This window comes from Poecilia formosa, unplaced genomic scaffold (assembly GCF_000485575.1).
Source record: "Poecilia formosa unplaced genomic scaffold, Poecilia_formosa-5.1.2 Scaffold8, whole genome shotgun sequence".
NCBI classification, from domain to species: Eukaryota; Metazoa; Chordata; class Actinopteri; order Cyprinodontiformes; family Poeciliidae; genus Poecilia; species Poecilia formosa.
Window position 1 is genome coordinate 872,615 of NW_006799947.1, and position 6,661 is coordinate 879,275.

The window sequence follows — 6,661 nt, forward strand, 5'->3', positions numbered from 1 at the left end:
TGTGTGTGTGTGTGTGTGTGTGTGTGTGTGTGTGTGTGTGTGTGTGTGTGTGTGTGTGTGTGTGTGTGTGTGACCTTTTACTCTAGTCCCACCCAAAGTTGCGTATATTTACTTAAAGGACAAAAGTCTCTGTCATACAATCACGCAGACCCCCATGGCAGTGATATAGTTCCAGGTCTGCTCCACATGGAGCCCTCTCAGGGGCCCACGTCCCAAAGGTCACAGCATCAAAGACATCACAGGTCAGGGGGCCGAGGAGAACCTGGTTTAACCCTCCGGTGCCCTTTGCATTATGATGTAGATACACCCACTCTCTTTAGTTCTTGCTTTCCATACGATACGTGAAAGTAATATATGAATGGAACCTGAGCAAGTTTATGTGTTGTTGCCATTGTTGCCTTTGATTTAAATTCTGATCTTGATTTTCTTTTTTTTTTTTACTTTGAACATTCTTTTGTTTGGATAATGGTCTTGGATGGTCGTCTTTCTTGCTATAAACGTAACTGTTCATTCCAAATCATCCAATGAGAAGAAAGAAAATTAGAAAACACTTTTATATCCACCCACTCTGTGTCTAAACATTTTCAGAGATTTTCTTGTAATTCTCAATATGCACTTTAAACTTCTCTGGAATCTATGACCGTTATTTTTGCCCCAGATCTCAAGCTCAGTAAGATTGGATTGAGAGCATCTGTGAGCAGAACCTTTCAGATGTTGTCTCAGATTTTGACTGAGCCAGTCTAGCACATGCATTCATCTAAAGAGTTTCATTGTAGCACTTCCTTTGTGTTTACAATCACTGTTTAACTGTAAAGTGAAAATCTCGCACAGTCTCAAGATTTTCTTGTTCCCTCTGCAGGGAGGGAGCATCAGAGGCAACGTAAAACATGTGGTATAAGAAATGAAAACAGGGGCATGTGGTAAACAGGCGAAGCTCCTTCTTGAGGCTCAGAGATTTGATCTGAACCTGCTTCTTTTCAGAACTGTTGGCATCTTTGTGGGTTAATTAAATGTACTGCATTTCAGTAAGTTGTGTCCAAAGGCACATGTTTCCTTCTACTATGAGTCTGTTGGCACATTGCCCAGCAGAGCCCCAGATATAGGGATTCTTCTGGAGAGGTGCTAGATACAGGGCTTTCCATTGCTTCTGCTGAAGAAAAGCTTCCCAATAGCATGACACTGTCACCACCATGCTTTACCACGGGGATAATTTTTTTTTTACGGTGATGTACAATATTAGCTTTGCAATAAGAGCATTTTACTTTTTGGTCAAAAAGTGTAATTTTGTTCTCCTCTGACCAGAGGTCCGTCGTTGTCTTTCCCCAGAGTAATCATATTCAGCTTTATTGACCACGATTGTTTGTACAAACAATGAGTTTAACTTCACTTTCAGATGCTTTACACCATTGGCACATTTAGTATGAGGAAGCTGAATGAATGTCTTTTTTCAGACTCAATGCAACTTTTTAAAACTGGAGGAAACGAGTCCAAACTTTTTCTGGAAAGACTGATGTGTCTACCAACTATATTAACCCATAAAGATGTCAAAGCATTGCAAATCCCATCACCTCTCAGCCATTTCCATGGAGACGGTGATTATCCATGCAGAAACACATTATGCAACACAGTAACAGACTTGCCATTCAGAGTGAATGAGATTATATTTCAGTCTGTTCTGCTCTGACATGTCAATAAACCTGGTTTTGCTGAAGGTGGGGCTTTTTTCGCAGCCAGGAGCTTCCAGGACACACAGCTTCTACATTTTGGGATAATTGAGAGATTTTCACTGTTTACTTTCTCCATGGGAATGTGCCAAGTTAAATGTTTCTCGGGGAAATAATTAAGGCATTTTTGTAACATTTTAGGTGACAACATGTAAATGTTTCGCACACATTTGGTAAAAATTCAGTGTTTTATCGAGAGCTTTCTTTTCAGTGTCCAACCATTTGCTCTACAGATGGAGTTGACTGAAAGGAGGACCGATGGAGGGCAGAGGGCACAATCTTACACGAGTTTCCTTTTACTCTGCAACCCAATAAATTTGTGAAAGGCCTAAACGTGAATGGGAGGGAAAGAGGTCACTGAGCAGCACAAATGTAAGGAAAGGAGAGAGGAAATCTAATCAGCTTGGAGATGCTAATTTTATGGAGCACCAATTAAGGAGAATTTTTTTATGACGCTCTTTTTGGAGAAGACAAAACAGCAGAGCTGGGAGGGGGGTACTTTAGCTTGAATGGTTCTCTCTCCTCCACTCCCCCCATCCTTTCCTCTGCAGGATTGAAACCAGTCTCTAATGGGATGGCACCCACTTTACGCCTGCCCTCGCCCACATTGAAGAAAGGAGGCAGACTCTGTTTGTTGTTCTGGACGGTCGTGCGTCCCGTTTATCACTGTCACTTCACTGAAAAAGGAGGACCGAGGGGGTGGTGCGGAGTGGGTTTCTGGGGAGGTTAGCCGTACAATCTGTCCCGCTTGGGGTTTTACGACTGCGGGGGCCCCACGTGGCGAGACCCCCACCCAGCACCAATACATCTCCATATCTGCCTTTCGGGCATCGACGGCCTTTGTATCGGCTCACTCCGGCTGCCAAGATGTGTGTCTGCACTGTGAACTGGGGCCTGGGTGGAGTACCTAACTAGACAATGATGGGAGATCCGAGACTGCCAATATTTAACCAGCGAGCAACCCACTCACGCCCCTGCATGGCCGCAGAGCCCCCTGTGCCTTTGTGGACTCTGAGTTAATCTTTCAAAGGTCCAAGCCTTGCCCACTGTCCCCTAAATATACTGCTACTCAGTCTCTTGAGCGGTACTTTTATGGGACCTTTTGTCGCTGCTTGTGCTGTTTACTCTGCCTCCACTGCACTTCATAACTCCATGATCCTTAAATCCTTCTCAGAATTAACTCTTCATTAATAATACATTAGAGAGGAAGTGAAGCAGAGTGATGCCTCTGCTAAGTAAACAGGAATAAAACCTGCAATTAATAGTGCTGACAAATAGAGCTGGACCAAGACGTTACGAAACCCAATGCTGAGTTTTTCACCCCACTTTTCAGTTCTTTTGTGTTCCTCTTCCTTTCTTTCCATCTTTAGATACATCTGGAAAATACTTGCTGCTCGTTTATTGCCCCTTTCTTTTAGCGAGCATTTATAGACCCTTGTAAAACAGTATTGATATTTAATGCTGCGCTCAGCAGGGCAGGGCTGTTTTGCCAAACACCAAAGTCCAGCACTCTTTGGAACAGAAAAAGTGAGACAAAGAATTATATTAATAACAAAGGTGCTATAAATCCAAACTAAGCCCTGCTGCCAGCAAGAGACCACGCAGTCACAGTACCATTCCTGCTGGGGTAGCTGCTTTACACATTTTGGTTTGTTCAGTTGAGATGGAAGAAATCTAAATGTGTGTCTTTTTAGAGAAATGATGCGTTCTTAGCACTGTACAAATATCTTGAGTCGTCCCTCATTTTCATGGGCTTGACTAATTTCATTAGTCATTTTAAGACGTTTTCAGAAAAATATACATTTTGTTGATAAAGCCTCTGAACTCTTCCGGATTTGCTATCCTTGAATTTACTTAATCGCATACCATCTTGTATTTAAAAGGGATGTTTTGCAATAGATCAAAACTAAGTAGCACATCATTTTGAGACAGAAGGAAATGGATACAAATGCAGTCACCTCACCAGAGACAATCATTTTTAGAAGCATTGCTTGCTGAAGTTACAGCTGCTTTTTGAGGTTTGTCTCTACCAGCTATACATGTCTACAGTGACATTTTTCTCTATCCATCTGTGTTAAATAGTTCACAGTTCATCTTCCTCAGCTGCAGCTCGTTTAGGTAATCACTCATCTTTACAAATCTTCACACACTGGTTCTGGTTGTGTCCATTCCCTGGGTCTTGCTCCTCTTAGTTTCTCCCTCCATCTTTCTTTCATTTTATCCCATTGTTTTTTGACACTTAAACGAGCTTTAGGTGTCCAAAAGCACCGAAAGTTTGCGAGTTTTCGTTTGTGTTTGGATTCTACTAATCTAAAAATGCTGTTAGTTTTTAAAAGGACTAAAATTCACAGTTTAAACCTCAGACATCTAGTTTGGTGTGCTGCTGTTTCCTGAAATGAAGAAAAAAATGCTGCCTGAGGCATTAGAACAAAAAGGTTATAGCAGCTCATAACCCTGGTAAGGAATTTAAAAAGATCTCAAAAGTGGTAGAAGTCACCTTTTCAGATTTAAATATTGTCTCAAAGTGGAGGACACTTCAACCTGAAGAGCCTGCAGGGACAGGAATATCTGCCTGAGACTCGCTGATGTAAAAACATCTAATATATTCACATTTTCGATTGCATAACACATTTCATTAATGTGTTTCCCACAATCCCCACCACTTTGGTACATCTCCTAATGATGAAATAAGTGGAAAGGCTAATGATTGCTTGTAATTGTAAAGTGGGGCTGCAGACCGCATAGCTCTGAAATGAGCAGCAAATTGGATTGTAGAGAGACTCAGAAAACAACACTATAATTATGAAAGAAGTTTAAAAAGATGATCATTTTAAAGCAATCATCCTGCCATATGATTGCTTTTAAATGTTCACCTTTTAAATTGCATTAATTATGCAAATCAAAGGACAACTCATACACATGCAATTGTGTTTGCACACTTTCATCTCTAGTTATCTTCTCTAACTTAAGTTAATAATAGCAAAAAATGATTTGTGTTCATAGAAATGCACATTTTTTCTCAGCACAGCTTTTCAAAGGATTAGCATTTGGTGTAAACAGCTATTCAACTGGACTATTTTCTATTATACAAAATTATTTGATACTCCTTTCAAAAATGCTTTATTTTTTTTAAATTGTGTGCAGATTCACTCACCTACTGCCTACATCAAACAGGTCTGAGCAAATCTATACTATGTTTTGTAAAGGGAGACTGTGCTGATGCTCTCTATACATTCTCAGATGCCCAGAAGGTTTTTCTCCCATCATCCTGCAACTGAATCTCTCACACTAAGCTTTAGTGAACTTGTGCAGTCTCTTTTTTCTACAGACATGCACTTTTAGGTTAACTTTAGCAAGTGCATGAGCCTGTTGTAGGTTTTTCTTTTTTGAATTTAGTTATGTGATGACTAAATCTAAATCTCATCTGACATTTGCATCAATCTATGTGAAATGTGAACTACCACCATAAAAAAAAGTAATGCTAAAATTTGAGAATTAAGAAAGTTCTTCCAAGTAGGAGTTGCATTTAATATTATTTAAAAAAAGAAAGGGGAAAAAAAAAACACCTAAAAACTGTATGCCATGGATTTCTTTGTATAAGACTTAGCATGTATTCCACCTCCAGCTTAGTGTCAGTGGGTAAACTATAGCCTTTACAGCATAAACTTGGTGTAACTGATATAGGAGACATGTTTCAGTTTTAAGATCCAATCCATTCACAATAATAACGCCTTAATAAAGGACCTGCAAACAAATTAATGTTCAAATAAATCACCCTGTTAACAAATTGTACTACCTTCATGCATCTCTTCAAGATTAACAACTTAAACAGAGAATGAAATGCACAACCTATCACTGTTTATATGTTATATTCCACTGAATTGATCACAGACTTTGGAGCTAAAAACGTCCCAGTTGGACTGCAACAGCAGCAGAACTCCTCATCAATATTCAGGTCTGAATTAAGGTTTAATGTGCCCATAATAAACCACCTGAGCCTTGTGAGTGGCTCCAGGACGGAATATGCGGAGTGCATGAAAGGAGAGAGCTAAAAAGAGCAACAAGAAACTGATATTAATCTGGGGGCATAAAACATGATTCATCATAAAAGTGTTTTTTTTTAGTAATACACAAAACACAGATGTTGTAGAGGGAATACTCATTTGTATGAAGTGTGACTCCTGCCAAATGCAAAAACAAACTAGAGCACGCTGAGATTGTCTTTGAGGTTTTTTTTGTTGTTGCTGTTTTTTTTTTAATCTGTGATCTCTTAATCTTAATCTGTGATCTGTGATAATTTTAGTGCTGAAAAGTGCTGAACAAGTCAAAATAGGACTAAATTTAATTTGCTCGAATTAAAAACCCTCTAATTTAAAGCAATTGTTCCAGAAAATATGAATTTTTGAATTTTGCAGACTTATCAGACCACTTTTTATTCTCAAAAACACGTTTTACAAAACATACAATTTTCAGTCCAAAGTCATGTTTAAAAATGTGTTTGAAACTTCAACCCAAGACAGATTAGCCTGAAGTTTTATTTTCTCCAAAAGCTCTAACTGGACTGTTTCTTTAAATAATTTTTGGCTGCCAACCGAGCAGCAATAACTTCTGTATTACATCAAGCAGAAAGTCCCGGAAGTCAATTGTGTGTTACTAACTAGTCTGATGGCCTGAACAGACAAAAACTAACAACACAGCATGCTTCACTCAATGACCCTGCAGAGGCTGTATACCAACCTAACACATGTGGGCACACACAGAAACCATTGATCAGCTCGTCAATCACTGGTCAATGAGGATGGCCAGTGGCCACCAACACTTGGATCATTGTGCCTGGTGACCCTGAGGTCAGAGGTAAGTAGCTAAAGAGATGAGCCCCATTACAAAAGGACTGCGTCATGTACTTTGCACATACAGTGGCGTTGCCAGCGGCACCG